This window comes from Cherax quadricarinatus, chromosome 21 (assembly GCF_038502225.1).
Source record: "Cherax quadricarinatus isolate ZL_2023a chromosome 21, ASM3850222v1, whole genome shotgun sequence".
Taxonomy (NCBI): Eukaryota; Metazoa; Arthropoda; class Malacostraca; order Decapoda; family Parastacidae; genus Cherax; species Cherax quadricarinatus.
In genome coordinates this window covers 5101879-5119077 of record NC_091312.1, presented here as the reverse complement: position 1 = coordinate 5119077, position 17199 = coordinate 5101879, and positions in this window count along the sequence as shown.

The window sequence follows — 17199 nt, the reverse complement described above, 5'->3', positions numbered from 1 at the left end:
CATGACTACAAGAAACCGTACCATGTCTTCCATGACTACAAGAAACCGTATCATGTCTTCCATGACTACAAGAAACCGTACCATGTCTTCCATGACTACAAGAAACCGTACCATGTCTTCCATGACTACAAGAAACCGTACCATGTCTTCCATGACTACAAGAAACCGTATCATGTCTTCCATGACTACAAGAAACCGTACCATGTCTTCCATGACTACAAGAAACCGTACCATGTCTTCCATGACTACAAGAAACCGTACCATGTCTTCCATGACTACAAGAAACCGTATCATGTCTTCCATGACTACAAGAAACCGTACCATGTCTTCCATGACTACAAGAAACCGTACCATGTCTTCCATGACTACAAGAAACCGTACCATGTCTTCCATGACTACAAGAAACCGTACCATGTCTTCCATGACTACAAGAAACCGTACCATGTCTTCCATGACTACAAGAAACCGTACCATGTCTTCCATGACTACAAGAAACCGTACCATGTCTTCCATGACTACAAGAAACCGTATCATGTCTTCCATGACTACAAGAAACCGTACCATGTCTTCCATGACTACAAGAAACCGTACCATGTCTTCCATGACTACAAGAAACCGTATCATGTCTTCCATGACTACAAGAAACCGTACCATGTCTTCCATGACTACAAGAAACCGTATCATGTCTTCCATGACTACAAGAAACCGTACCATGTCTTCCATGACTACAAGAAACCGTATCATGTCTTCCATGACTACAAGAAACCGTATCATGTCTTCCATGACTACAAGAAACCGTACCATGTCTTCCATGACTACAAGAAACCGTATCATGTCTTCCATGACTACAAGAAACCGTACCATGTCTTCCATGACTACAAGAAACCGTATCATGTCTTCCATGACTACAAGAAACCGTATCATGTCTTCCATGACTACAAGAAACCGTACCATGTCTTCCATGACTACAAGAAACCGTACCATGTCTTCCATGACTACAAGAAACCGTATCATGTCTTCCATGACTACAAGAAACCGTACCATGTCTTCCATGACTACAAGAAACCGTATCATGTCTTCCATGACTACAAGAAACCGTACCATGTCTTCCATGACTACAAGAAACCGTATCATGTCTTCCATGACTACAAGAAACCGTATCATGTCTTCCATGACTACAAGAAACCGTACCATGTCTTCCATGACTACAAGAAACCGTATCATGTCTTCCATGACTACAAGAAACCGTACCATGTCTTCCATGACTACAAGAAACCGTATCATGTCTTCCATGACTACAAGAAACCGTATCATGTCTTCCATGACTACAAGAAACCGTACCATGTCTTCCATGACTACAAGAAACCGTATCATGTCTTCCATGACTACAAGAAACCGTACCATGTCTTCCATGACTACAAGAAACCGTATCATGTCTTCCATGACTACAAGAAACCGTATCATGTCTTCCATGACTACAAGAAACCGTACCATGTCTTCCATGACTACAAGAAACCGTATCATGTCTTCCATGACTACAAGAAACCGTACCATGTCTTCCATGACTACAAGAAACCGTATCATGTCTTCCATGACTACAAGAAACCGTATCATGTCTTCCATGACTGCAAGAAACCGTACCATGTCTTCCATGACTGCAAGAAACCGTACCATGTCTTCCATGACTACAAGAAACCGTACCATGTCTTCCATGACTACAAGAAACCGTACCATGTCTTCCATGACTACAAGAAACCGTACCATGTCTTCCATGACTACAAGAAACCGTACCATGTCTTCCATGACTACAAGAAACCGTACCATGTCTTCCATGACTACAAGAAACCGTACCATGTCTTCCATGACTACAAGAAACCGTACCATGTCTTCCATGACTACAAGAAACCGTACCATGTCTTCCATGACTACAAGAAACCGTACCATGTCTTCCATGACTACAAGAAACCGTACCATGTCTTCCATGACTACAAGAAACCGTACCATGTCTTCCATGACTACAAGAAACCGTATCATGTCTTCCATGACTACAAGAAACCGTACCATGTCTTCCATGACTACAAGAAACCGTATCATGTCTTCCATGACTACAAGAAACCGTATCATGTCTTCCATGACTACAAGAAACCGTATCATGTCTTCCATGACTACAAGAAACCGTACCATGTCTTCCATGACTACAAGAAACCGTACCATGTCTTCCATGACTACAAGAAACCGTATCATGTCTTCCATGACTACAAGAAACCGTACTATGTCTTCCATGATTACAAGAAACCGTACCATGTCTTCCATGACTACAAGAAACCGTACCATGTCTTCCATGACTACAAGAAACCGTACCATGTCTTCCATGACTACAAGAAACCGTACCATGTCTTCCATGACTACAAGAAACCGTACCATGTCTTCCATGACTACAAGAAACCGTACCATGTCTTCCATGACTATAAGAAGTATTACAAGAAATTGTACCATGTCTGTCTTGACTACAAGAATTATTACAAGTGGCTGTACTATGGCTTCCATTACTATCCTTCAGTGGACGTCCACTAGACTCACACGGACCGAAAAATCTCCATATATACTTTTTTGGGTGGCTAATTGAAACTATTGATTTTTCAAAGCCGAGTGCACCAGCAGTTATGGCCACTTGTGCCATTGTGCCACTGGCGATACTGGTGCATCCGGTTTTGGTAACCATCAGTTAGTTTCAGCTGGGATCTCTCTCAAAACACCTACAAACTATACGGAAGTGTGTACGTTTACGGAAATGCACAACACAAGAGATTATGAACTTCCTTACCCAGGAATATACGGACGCCACTGGAAGGATTCATCTCAGTTTTTGAGAAGAACTATCCAAGATGATCCAGGGATCAAGGAGCAACCTGCTACAGTGAACGCGGAGCTTCAACGAAACCTAGAACAAGAGGGACGGAAGCAAACCAAGAACAGCTTAGAAAGGCAAGGGATGAATGACGTAAAAGCAGGAGTGAGGGCAAAACACACACAAAAAAAGATTAAATCACGAAACTCCAAGTGATCTCTAACTTCGTAGTTACGAGGTAACTATTGGTGAATTATTGGGTAATCAGACAGGTGAAAAATATGAGAAGAGAAGCTCTTCAAGGAGGATGACTAGTAACTATGAAACTCAATAGCAGATTGGAAGTAGTTATCACGAATGATACTGGACAACTACAGGAAATGGGAGAGGAGAGACCTTGGCACACAATAATATCTCACGCCATTGAGAAAGACGTAAAATAAAGTACTGGAAAGAAATGGACACATAAAAGGCAGTAGAATTAGGTAAAAATCTTACTTCGGATACTGAAGGAGACGGCAGAGGTGCTATTACAGAGAGAAGCAGCAGCATCAACACGAGCGGTCATTATATTATTGGTACACAGTACCGACAAGTAGATTTAAAAGACACGTGTGCAACAGTTGGGTAACTGAATTGTCAAAATGTATCGCCTGCATAGCAGACTTCTTCTTCCTGGAGACAGTGTAAGAAGCGGAGAGAATTGCAACAGAGCTGTTAGAAATGTTGCAATGATCTTTAAGACGAGGACAGCAGACGCAAAACTGGAGGCCAACTTTGCTGACATGCATACTGAGCGTGGAAGTGAACGTTAATAACAAATATTGAATATAAGAACTGGACAACTACCGGAAACGTGGGAGGAGAGTGCTTGCTACACTCCTCTCAAGTACGTACTTGGTCACAAGCAAATAATATAGGCTCAACCAGGAAAATTCTATCTCCCTAACCTTAAAAAAAAATCTGCGATTAGATGACAAAACTTAGATAGGAAGGACAGTCATGGACTGACTGTATGTTGCGAAACTATCAAGTCTTTTTACACAGCCAGTCACTGCCAGTCATAGGACTGTCATATAAACACTAGAACACCAGACAGGAGTGACTGAGGGAACTTCAGTAACACGTCAAAAGTGTTTATCTCATATCACATTATTTTTGCATACCTGGATATATCAGCAATGAACTGCTACCCTCTTCTGTGTTATATATATAGTGTGATGGTAAATATTCGTGCACCTTCTCTTTTTCACAGAGTTTACCTGTGGAATAGGCAGAGCTGACAAGCTCACCTGTGGTAATTGCATTCATCTGCCACAGGTGACCAGTAGCCCAACGTGATCCTGGCAGTCACCGTGTCATAAAATATAATGCACTTTTTATGTTGCCCATACACACAACTTTCTGACCGGAACAGGCCATAGAGCTTGATACTAGAGCTCTCAGTGCCCTGTGTTGTCTCGTCTTCCAGAGCTTCCACCTTCAGCAGGATGGTTTTAAGAAATGATAACTGGAAGCTCAAGGCTGACACCACCTCCAGCCTGTCGCAGGCACACCTAGCTTCGGCATGACAGCTGATTCCTATGTGGGAAGACGTCCAGACAAATGAAATACAAAAGTCTTTGTACTGAGCATTATTCAGGCTATTTTTAATATCTTCTGTGATGTTCCTGGCGTCTGTCTCGTAAGAGAACTCTCAAGTGCTTGACTGGCACACCTGGAGTCACAGAAAATACCTCTCTTCACGTATTTTTTTAAGCATGTTGGTGATTAGTTTCGATCCAGCTAATTGTGTTAGTGGTCTTTATACACATGAAGAAGAATTAGAAACATGTGCAACATTTGGGTATCTTTATTTGTAGACGTTTCGCCATCCCGTGACTTTATTAATACAAGTTTCTTGAAAATTTCGCTGCTCTTCGCCAATTCCAAGTCTGAGGGACTGGTTACCTCGTCGTTTGTATATGGGGAATGGATTCTTTGTAGACCAAATCACTTTTTTTTAAACCAAAAATTGGATGCGTCTGCGGCGTTCTGGTTCACTATTCCATACGACAGTTACACAGTGGGAACAACAGCTATGTTTCCTTGTCACATTACTTCACGCGATTTGTTGGGTCACATATATATAACGTTGAAATCTGTCAGCCTGAGCTGGGAAACTTCAGAAGGGCAGCCTAGATGACGAGGCCTGAGAGGGAGGATGTGAGGGGTTAGTGTGAGGGAGGGTGAAGGTAGGAGGATGTTGAGGGAGTGTGTGAAGGAGGGTGTGGGAGTGTAAATAAGGAATTGAAAGAGAAAATGAAGAAAAGTGTGAACTAGGGCTTGAAGGAGGGTGCGAAGGGGAAAGAGTGTGTGAAGGAGGGGGAGAATGCGAGAAGGCTGCTGTAAAAGGTGAGGGTGAGTGGGAAAGAGAGAGACAGAAAGATTGGAAGACAAGAGAGAGAAAGAGATTGTACGGGGATTACAGTGCCATCCCTACTTTACGTCTCTCTCTCTCTCTCTCTCTCTCTCTCTCTCTCTCTCTCTCTCTCTCTCTCTCTCCCACTCTCCCTGCTCACCTTCGCTCAACCCGCATCCCTCATGACCAGTCATAATATTAGGAAGTCTCTCAGCCTCTCTTCAACTCGAAGGGCATTGTCTCTCGCCTTTCACAAGAGATAATGAGCTATGTCTCTTCTCACACAAGTCCAAAGTTCTCACCTCAGCCAGTCACTTTAATTAAAGTGACATCGTTATATGTGCTCGTTGCTGGTGAGTGACGTCATGTGTTGATGACAGTGATGAACCCACGGTAGACCTGGTCTTCAAGACCACAACCAGACCTGGTCTTCAAGACCACAGTTAGACCTAGTCTTCAAGATCACATCTAGACCTGGTCTTCAAAACTACAGTTAGACCTGGTCTTCAAGACCACAGCAAGACTTGGTCTTCAAAACCACGGCGAGACCTTGTCTTCAAGATCATAGCTAGGCCTAGTCTTCATAATCACAGACCTGGTCTTCAAGACCACAGCAAGACCTGGCCTTCAAGACCACAGTAAGACCTGGCCTTCAAGACCACAGCTAGACCTGGTCTTCAAGACCACAGCAAGACCTGGCCTTCAAGACCACAGCTAGACCTGGTCTTGAAGACCACAGCAAGACCTGGTCTTCAAGACCACAGCAAGACCTGGCCTTCAAGATCACAGCAAGACCTGGCCTTCAAGACCACAGTAAGACCTGGCCTTCAAGACCACAGCTAGACCTGGTCTTGAAGACCACAGCAAGACCTGGCCTTCAAGACCACAGCAAGACCTGGCCTTCAAGACCACAGTAAGACCTGGCCTTCAAGACCACAGCTAGACCTGGTCTTGAAGACCACAGCAAGACCTGGTCTTCAAGACCACAGCAAGACCTGGCCTTCAAGACCACAGTAAGACCTGGCCTTCAAGACCACAGCTAGACCTGGCCTTCAAGACCACAGCTAGACCTGGTCTTGAAGACCACAGCAAGACCTGGTCTTCAAGACCACAGCAAGACCTGGCCTTCAAGACCACAGTAAGACCTGGCCTTCAAGACCACAGCTAGACCTGGTCTTCAAGACCACAGCAAGACCTGGCCTTCAAGACCACAGCTAGACCTGGTCTTGAAGACCACAGCAAGACCTGGTATTCAAGACCACAGCAAGACCTGGCCTTCAAGATCACAGCAAGACCTGGCCTTCAAGACCACAGCGAGACCTGGTCTTCAAGACCACAGCTAGACCTGATCTTCAGGACCACAGCAAGACCTGGCCTTCAAGACCACAGCTAGACCTGGTCTTTAAGACCACATCAAGACCTGGCCTTCAAGACCACAGCAAGACCTGGTCTTCAAGACCACAGCAAGACCTAGCCTTCAAGACCACAGCAAGACCTAGCCTTCAAGACCACGGCTAGACCTGGTCTTCAAGATCATAGCTAGACCTGGTCTTCAAGACCACAGCAAGACCTGGCCTTCAAGGCCACAGCAAGACCTGGCCTTCAAGACCACGGCTAGACCTGGTCCTCAAGACCACGGCTAGATCTGGTCTTCAAGACCACAGCAAGACCTGGCCTTCAAGACCACAGCAAGACCTGGCCTTCAAGACCACAGCAAGACCTGGCCTTCAAGACAACGGCTAGACCTGGTTTTCAAGATCATAGCTAGACATGGCCTTCAAGACCACAGCAAGACCTGGTCTTCAAGACCACGGCTAGACCTGGTCTTCAAGATCATAGCTAGACCTGGCCTTCAAGACCACAACAAGACCTGGCCTTCAAGACCACAGCTAGACCTGGTCTTCAAGACCACGGCTAGACCTGGCCTTCAAGACCACAGCAAGACCTGGTCTTCAAGACCACAGCAAGATCTGGCCTTCAAGACCACAGCAAGACCTGACCTTCAAGACCACAGCAAGACCTGGCCTTCAAGACTACAGCAAGACCTGGTCTTCAAGACCACAGCAAGACCTGGCCTTCAAGACCACAGCAAGACCTGGCCTTCAAGACCACAGCAAGACCTGGCCTTCAAGACCACAGCAAGACCTGGCCTTCAAGACCACAGCAAGACCTGGCCTTCAAGACCACAGCAAGACCTGGTCTTCAAGACCACAGCTAGACCTGATCTTCAAGACCACAGCAAGACCTGGTCTTCAAGACCACAGCAAGACCTGGCCTTCAAGACCACAGCAAGACCTGGCCTTCAAGACCACAGCAAGACCTGGTCTTCAAGACCACAGCAAGACCTGGCCTTCAAGACCACAGCAAGACCTGGCCTTCAAGACCACAGCAAGACCTGGTCTTCAAGACCACAGCAAGACCTGGTCTTCAAGACCACAGCAAGACCTGGTCTTCAAGACCACAGCAAGACCTGGTCTTCAAGACCACAGCAAGACCTGGTCTTCAAGACCACAGCAAGACCTGGTCTTCAAGACCACAGCAAGACCTGGTCTTCAAGACCACAGCAAGACCTGGTCTTCAAGACCACAGCAAGACCTGGTCTTCAAGACCACAGACCACACTACGTCACTGCTGTAAGGAACACAGAGTGTGGGGGAGGGGGAGTGGGGGAGGGGGAGTAGGGGGGAGGAGGAGGTTGGCAATTTTCGCAAACGTAAAAAAAAAAAATAACCACAATAACCGAATAAAAAAAAGGACGAAACAAGCAAAAAATATTGAAATAAGCACACACATACACACACACACACACACACACACACACACACACACACACACACACACACACACACACACACACACACACACACACACACACACACACACACACACACACACACACACACACACACACACACACACACACACACACAGTAAGTACACACACAAACACACACCAGGCCAACTTGTAACTAACATACACACAAAACACACACACACACACACACACACACACACACAGTAAGTACACACACAAACACACACCAGGCCAACTTGTAACTAACATACACACAAAACACACACACACACACACACACACATACACACACACACACACGGGGTGAGTATAACACCAGGCACATCTCCTGAAGCGCACATCAACCAAATAACTGCTGCAGCATATGGGCGCCTAGCAAACCTCAGAACAGCATTCCGACATCTTAATAAGGAATCGTTCAGGACCCTGTACACCGTGTACGTTAGGCCCATATTGGAGTATGCGACACCAGTTTGGAACCCACACCTAGCCAAGCACGTAAAGAAACTAGAGAAAGTGCAAAGGTTTGCAACAAGGAGAGGTTAAGGGAAATCGACCTGACGACAATGGAGGACAAGAGAGATAGGGGGGGGGACATTATAATAACATATAAAATACTGAGAGGAATCGACAATGTGGACAGAGACAGGATGTTCCAGAGATGGGACACAGCAACAAGGGGTCACAGTTGGAAGTTGAAGACTCAGATGAATCACAGGGATGTTAGGAAGTATTTCTTCAGCCACAGAGTTGTCAGGAAGTGGAATAGTCTGGGAAGTGATGTAGTGGAGGCAGGATTCATACATAGCTTTAAGAAGAGGTATGATAAAGCTCGTGGAGCAGGAAGAGTGACCTAGTAGAGACCAGTGAAGAGGCGGGTCCAGGAGCTGTGAATAGACCCTGCAACCACGACTAGGTAAGTACTCACACCACGCGAGTCCTGGCACCTCGAGTCTGGAGGAGAACTGGAATGGGTTAAGCCAGTCACCGGGTTTGTGAAGCCACTGGAAATCCGGCTTAGTGTTCTCCGCGTGATCAGGAAGGAAGCCGGAGGTGTCGTCTCTCGCTGATGGCCAGATAGAACGACCTTCCCTCAGCCCTTGGATATATTACAAAGGTAAACACTAGCGACAGACGTTTTTGACACATGTACGACGTATGGGGCACATTTATCAAGGTGACGTTTCGCTCACTATGTGGCAGTCCTCCTCTTATATGTAGTCAGGTCACCTGTGTCGTGGTCTCAGATGTAGTCAGGTCACCTGTGTCGTGGTCTCAGATGTAGTCAGGTCACCTGTGTCGTGGTCTCAGATGTAGTCAGGTCACCTGTGTCGTGGTGTCAGATGTAGTCAGGTCACCTGTGTCACTCATACGGATGAAGTCAGGTCATGTGTCGTTTATACAGATGGAATCAGGACACCTGCGTCGTTCATACAGATGGAGTCAGGCCACCTGTGTCGTTCATACAGATGGAGTCAGGTCACCTATGTCATTCATACAGATGGAGTCAGGTCACCTGTGTCATTCATACAGATGGAGTCAGGTCACCTCTGTCGTTCATACAGATGGAGCCAGGTCATCTGTGTTGTTTATACAGATGGAGTCAGGTCACCTGTGCCGTTCATACAGATGGAGTCAGGTCACCTGTGTCGTTCATACAGATGGAGTCAAGCCACGTTTGTCGTTCATACAAATGGAGTCAGGTCACCTGTGTCGTTCATACAGATGGAGCCAGGTCACCTGTGTTGTTTGTAAAGATGGAGTCAGGTCACCTGTGCCGTTCATACAGATGGAGTTAGGTCACCTGTATCTTTCATACAGATGGAGTCAGGCCACCTGTGTCGTTCATACAGATGGAGTCAGGTCACCTGCGTCATTCATACAGATGGAGTCAGGTCACCTCTGTCGTTCATACAGATGGAGCCAGGTCATCTGTGTTGTTTATACAGATGGAGTCAGGTCACCTGTGCCGTTCATACAGATGGAGTCAGGTCACCTGTGCCGTTCATACAGATGGAGTCAGGTCACCTGTGTCTTTCATACAGATGGAGTCAGGTCACCTATGTCATTCAAACAGATGGAGCCAGTTCACCTGTGTCATTCATACAGATGGAGTCAGGTCACCTGTGTCGTTCATACAGATGGAGTCAGGTCACCTGTGTCGTTCATACAGATGGAGCCAGGTCACCTGTGTTGTTTGTAAAGATGGAGTCAGGTCACCTGTGCCGTTCATACAGATGGAGTTAGGTCACCTGCATCTTTCATACAGATGGAGTCAGGTCACCTATGTCATTCAAACAGATGGAGCCAGGTGATCTGTGTCGTTCATACAAATGGAGTCAGGTCACCTGTGTCGTTCATACAGATTGAGCCAGGTCTCCTAAGTCGTGCTCTCAGAGTCAGGTACCCGGGTGTCTTAAGTCGTGCTCTCAGAGTCAGGTACCCGGGTGTCTTAAGTCGTGCTCTCTGAGTCAGGTACCCGGGTGTCTTAAGTCGTGCTCTCAGAGTCAGGTACCCGGGTATCTTAAGTCGTGCTCTCAGAGTCAGGTACCCGGGTATCTTAAGTCTTGCTCTCAGAGTCAGGTACCCGGGTATCTTAAGTCGTGCTCTCAGAGTCAGGTACCCGGGTGTCTTAAGTCGTGCTCTCAGAGTCAGGTACCCGGGTATCTTAAGTCGTGCTCTCAGAGTCAGGTACCCGGGTATATTAAGTCGTGCTCTCAGAGTCAGGTACCCGGGTGTCTTAAGTCGTGCTCTCAGAGTCAGGTACCCGGGTATCTTAAGTCGTGCTCTCAGAGTCAGGTACCCGGGTATCTTAAGTCGTGCTCTCAGAGTCAGGTACCCGGGTGTCTTAAGTCGTGCTCTCAGAGTCAGGTACCCGGGTGTCTTAAGTCGTGCTCTCAGAGTCAGGTACCCGGGTATCTTAAGTCGTGCTCTCAGAGTCAGGTACCCGGGTGTCTTAAGTCGTGCTCTCAGAGTCAGGTACCCGGGTGTCTTAAGTCGTGCTCTCAGAGTCAGGTACCCGGGTGTCTTAAGTCGTGCTCTCAGAGTCAGGTACCCGGGTATCTTAAGTCGTGCTCTCAGAGTCAGGTACCCGGGTGTCTTAAGTCGTGCTCTCAGAGTCAGGTACCCGGGTGTCTTAAGTCGTGCTCTCAGAGTCAGGTACCCGGGTGTCTTAAGTCGTGCTCTCAGAGTCAGGTACCCGGGTGTCTTAAGTCGTGCTCTCAGAGTCAGGTACCCGGGTGTCTTAAGTCGTGCTCTCAGAGTCAGGTACCCGGGTGTCTTAAGTCGTGCTCTCAGAGTCAGGTACCCGGGTGTCTTAAGTCGTGCTCTCAGAGTCAGGTACCCGGGTGTCTTAAGTCGTGCTCTCAGAGTCAGGTACCCGGGTGTCTTAAGTCGTGCTCTCAGAGTCAGGTACCCGGGTATCTTAAGTCGTGCTCTCAGAGTCAGGTACCCGGGTATCTTAAGTCGTGCTCTCAGAGTCAGGTACCCGGGTGTCTTAAGTCGTGCTCTCAGAGTCAGGTACCCGGGTGTCTTAAGTCGTGCTCTCAGAGTCAGGTACCCGGGTATCTTAAGTCGTGCTCTCAGAGTCAGGTACCCGGGTATCTTAAGTCGTGCTCTCAGAGTCAGGTACCCGGGTGTCTTAAGTCGTGCTCTCAGAGTCAGGTACCCGGGTGTCTTAAGTCGTGCTCTCAGAGTCAGGTACCCGGGTGTCTTAAGTCGTGCTCTCAGAGTCAGGTACCCGGGTGTCTTAAGTCGTGCTCTCAGAGTCAGGTACCCGGGTATCTTAAGTCGTGCTCTCAGAGTCAGGTACCCGGGTATCTTAAGTCGTGCTCTCAGAGTCAGGTACCCGGGTATCTTAAGTCGTGCTCTCAGAGTCAGGTACCCGGGTGTCTTAAGTCGTGCTCTCAGAGTCAGGTACCCGGGTATCTTAAGTCGTGCTCTCAGAGTCAGGTACCCGGGTATATTAAGTCGTGCTCTCAGAGTCAGGTACCCGGGTGTCTTAAGTCGTGCTCTCAGAGTCAGGTACCCGGGTATCTTAAGTCGTGCTCTCAGAGTCAGGTACCCGGGTATCTTAAGTCGTGCTCTCAGAGTCAGGTACCCGGGTGTCTTAAGTCGTGCTCTCAGAGTCAGGTACCCGGGTGTCTTAAGTCGTGCTCTCAGAGTCAGGTACCCGGGTATCTTAAGTCGTGCTCTCAGAGTCAGGTACCCGGGTGTCTTAAGTCGTGCTCTCAGAGTCAGGTACCCGGGTGTCTTAAGTCGTGCTCTCAGAGTCAGGTACCCAGGTGTCTTAAGTCGTGCTCTCAGAGTCAGGTACCCGGGTGTCTTAAGTCGTGCTCTCAGAGTCAGGTACCCGGGTGTCTTAAGTCGTGCTCTCAGAGTCAGGTACCCGGGTGTCTTAAGTCGTGCTCTCAGAGTCAGTTACCCGGGTGTCTTAAGTCGTGCTCTCAGAGTCAGTACCCGGGTATCTTAAGTCGTGCTCTCAGAGTCAGGTACCCGGTTGTCTTAAGTCGTGCTCTCAGAGTCAGGTACCCGGGTGTCTTAAGTCGTGCTCTCAGAGTCAGGTACCCGGGTGTCTTAAGTCGTGCTCTCAGAGTCAGGTACCCGGGTGTCTTAAGTCGTGCTCTCAGAGTCAGGTACCCGGGTGTCTTAAGTCGTGCTCTCAGAGTCAGGTACCCGGGTGTCTTAAGTCGTGCTCTCAGAGTCAGGTACCCGGGTGTCTTAAGTCGTGCTCTCAGAGTCAGGTACCCGGGTGTCTTAAGTCGTGCTCTCAGAGTCAGGTACCCGGGTGTCTTAAGTCGTGCTCTCAGAGTCAGGTACCCGGGTGTCTTAAGTCGTGCTCTCAGAGTCAGGTACCCGGGTGTCTTAAGTCGTGCTCTCAGAGTCAGGTACCCGGGTGTCTTAAGTCGTGCTCTCAGAGTCAGGTACCCGGGTGTCTTAAGTCGTGCTCTCAGAGTCAGGTACCCGGGTGTCTTAAGTCGTGCTCTCAGAGTCAGGTACCCGGGTGTCTTAAGTCGTGCTCTCAGAGTCAGGTACCCGGGTGTCTTAAGTCGTGCTCTCAGAGTCAGGTACCCGGGTGTCTTAAGTCGTGCTCTCAGAGTCAGGTACCCGGGTGTCTTAAGTCGTGCTCTCAGAGTCAGGTACCCGGGTGTCTTAAGTCGTGCTCTCAGAGTCAGGTACCCGGGTGTCTTAAGTCGTGCTCTCAGAGTCAGGTACCCGGGTGTCTTAAGTCGTGCTCTCAGAGTCAGGTACCCGGGTGTCTTAAGTCGTGCTCTCAGAGTCAGGTACCCGGGTGTCTTAAGTCGTGCTCTCAGAGTCAGGTACCCGGGTGTCTTAAGTCGTGCTCTCAGAGTCAGGTACCCGGGTGTCTTAAGTCGTGCTCTCAGAGTCAGGTACCCGGGTGTCTTAAGTCGTGCTCTCAGAGTCAGGTACCCGGGTGTCTTAAGTCGTGCTCTCAGAGTCAGGTACCCGGGTGTCTTAAGTCGTGCTCTCAGAGTCAGGTACCCGGGTGTCTTAAGTCGTGCTCTCAGAGTCAGGTACCCGGGTGTCTTAAGTCGTGCTCTCAGAGTCAGGTACCCGGGTGTCTTAAGTCGTGCTCTCAGAGTCAGGTACCCGGGTGTCTTAAGTCGTGCTCTCAGAGTCAGGTACCCGGGTGTCTTAAGTCGTGCTCTCAGAGTCAGGTACCCGGGTGTCTTAAGTCGTGCTCTCAGAGTCAGGTACCCGGGTGTCTTAAGTCGTGCTCTCAGAGTCAGGTACCCGGGTGTCTTAAGTCGTGCTCTCAGAGTCAGGTACCCGGGTGTCTTAAGTCGTGCTCTCAGAGTCAGGTACCCGGGTGTCTTAAGTCGTGCTCTCAGAGTCAGGTACCCGGGTGTCTTAAGTCGTGCTCTCAGAGTCAGGTACCCGGGTGTCTTAAGTCGTGCTCTCAGAGTCAGGTACCCGGGTGTCTTAAGTCGTGCTCTCAGAGTCAGGTACCCGGGTGTCTTAAGTCGTGCTCTCAGAGTCAGGTACCCGGGTGTCTTAAGTCGTGCTCTCAGAGTCAGGTACCCGGGTGTCTTAAGTCGTGCTCTCAGAGTCAGGTACCCGGGTGTCTTAAGTCGTGCTCTCAGAGTCAGGTACCCGGGTGTCTTAAGTCGTGCTCTCAGAGTCAGGTACCCGGGTGTCTTAAGTCGTGCTCTCAGAGTCAGGTACCCGGGTGTCTTAAGTCGTGCTCTCAGAGTCAGGTACCCGGGTGTCTTAAGTCGTGCTCTCAGAGTCAGGTACCCGGGTGTCTTAAGTCGTGCTCTCAGAGTCAGGTACCCGGGTGTCTTAAGTCGTGCTCTCAGAGTCAGGTACCCGGGTGTCTTAAGTCGTGCTCTCAGAGTCAGGTACCCGGGTGTCTTAAGTCGTGCTCTCAGAGTCAGGTACCCGGGTGTCTTAAGTCGTGCTCTCAGAGTCAGGTACCCGGGTGTCTTAAGTCGTGCTCTCAGAGTCAGGTACCCGGGTATCTTAAGTCGTGCTCTCAGAGTCAGGTACCCGGGTATCTTAAGTCGTGCTCTCAGAGTCAGGTACCCGGGTGTCTTAAGTCGTGCTCTCAGAGTCAGGTACCCGGGTATCTTAAGTCGTGCTCTCAGAGTCAGGTACCCGGGTGTCTTAAGTCGTGCTCTCAGAGTCAGGTACCCGGGTGTCTTAAGTCGTGCTCTCAGAGTCAGGTACCCGGGTGTCTTAAGTCGTGCTCTCAGAGTCAGGTACCCGGGTGTCTTAAGTCGTGCTCTCAGAGTCAGGTACCCGGGTGTCTTAAGTCGTGCTCTCAGAGTCAGGTACCCGGGTGTCTTAAGTCGTGCTCTCAGAGTCAGGTACCCGGGTATCTTAAGTCGTGCTCTCAGAGTCAGGTACCCGGGTGTCTTAAGTCGTGCTCTCAGAGTCAGGTACCCGGGTGTCTTAAGTCGTGCTCTCAGAGTCAGGTACCCGGGTGTCTTAAGTCGTGCTCTCAGAGTCAGGTACCCGGGTGTCTTAAGTCATGCTCTCAGAGTCAGGTACCCGGGTGTCTTAAGTCGTGCTCTCAGAGTCAGGTACCCGGGTGTCTTAAGTCGTGCTCTCAGAGTCAGGTACCCAGGTGTCTTAAGTCGTGCTCTCAGAGTCAGGTACCCAGGTGTCTTAAGTCGTGCTCTCAGAGTCAGGTACCCGGGTGTCTTAAGTCGTGCTCTCAGAGTCAGGTACCCGGGTGTCTTAAGTCGTGCTCTCAGAGTCAGGTACCCGGGTATCTTAAGTCGTGCTCTCAGAGTCAGGTACCCGGGTGTCTTAAGTCGTGCTCTCAGAGTCAGGTACCCGGGTGTCTTAAGTCGTGCTCTCAGAGTCAGGTACCCGGGTGTCTTAAGTCGTGCTCTCAGAGTCAGGTACCCGGGTGTCTTAAGTCGTGCTCTCAGAGTCAGGTACCCGGGTGTCTTAAGTCGTGCTCTCAGAGTCAGGTACCCGGGTGTCTTAAGTCGTGCTCTCAGAGTCAGGTACCCGGGTGTCTTAAGTCGTGCTCTCAGAGTCAGGTACCCGGGTGTCTTAAGTCGTGCTCTCAGAGTCAGGTACCCGGGTAAAAGAGAGCGTTGTGTAAAGCTCACTCACCCGAGCAACAAGCATAACAAACAACAACAACAACAACAACACACTTGTAACTGGTCTCCAGATCATTTCTTTGTTCCAAACTCAATATTTTTTCTTCCTGGTTTATTCTTCAGGGATATATTTCTGCATTTGTATGCCTAATATACTTCAAAATATACGCATGTACCCCCCTCCCCCACCTATGAACCTCCCTGTGTGTTATTTTAACAGAGCTTCAGCTCACAACCGCAAGAACCAGGGATCGATTATCAGGCGAACAGACACATGTAGGCACGTCTCCTTACACCTGCTGATCCTGTCAGTAAATAGATACCTGGGTGTTTGCTGCCGTAGGTCGTATGCTAGGAGAGACAACCTAAGAATCCTAGTTGAAAATAACCCACTGTGGATTTCCTGGGTCATCTGAAGTTATTAATCGCCATGGATTATGTAAGTGGCATAGGTCTGACATGTCTGACACAGGCCTGTATGCATGACATTAGTTATATACACACATATATATATATATACTGTATATATATATATATATATATATATATATATATATATATATATATATATATATATATATATATATATATATATATTTTTTTTTTTTTTTTTTTTTTTTCAACAAGTCGGCCGTCTCCCACCGAGGCAGGGTGACCCAAAAAAGAAAGAAAATCCCCAAAAAGAAAATACTTTCATCATCATTCAACACTTTCACCACACTCGCACATTATCACTGTTTTTGCAGAGGTGCTCAGAATACAACAGTCTAGAAGCATACACATATAAAGATACACAACATATCCCTCCAAACTGCCAATATCCCAAACCCCTCCTTTAAAGTGCAGGCATTGTACTTCCCATTTCCAGGACTCAAGTCCGACTATATGAAAATAACCGGTTTCCCTGAATCCCTTCACTAAATATTACCCTGCTCACACTCCAACAGATCGTCAGGTCCCAAGTACCATTCGTCTCCATTCACTCCTATCTAACACGCTCACGCACGCTTGCTGGAAGTCCAAGCCCCTTACCCACAAAACCTCCTTTACCCCCTCTCTCCAACCCTTTCGAGGACGACCCCTACCCCGCCTTCCTTCCCCTATAGATTTATATGCTTTCCATGTCATTCTACTTTGATCCATTCTCTCTAAATGACCAAACCACCTCAACAACCCCTCTTCTGCCCTCTGACTAATACTTTTATTAACTCCACACCTTCTCCTAATTTCCACACTCCGAATTTTCTGCATAATATTTACACCACACATTGCCCTTAAACAGGACATCTCCACTGCCTCCAACCGTCTCCTCGCTGCTGCATTTACCACCCAAGCTTCACACCCATATAAGAGTGTTGGTACTACTATACTTTCATACATTCCCTTCTTTGCCTCCATAGATAACGTTTTTTGACTCCACATATACCTCAACGCACCACTCACCTTCCTTCCCTCATCAATTCCATGATTAACCTCATCCTTCATAAATCCATCCGCCGACACGTCAACTCCCAAGTATCTGAAAACACTCACTTCTTCCATACTCCTCCTCCCC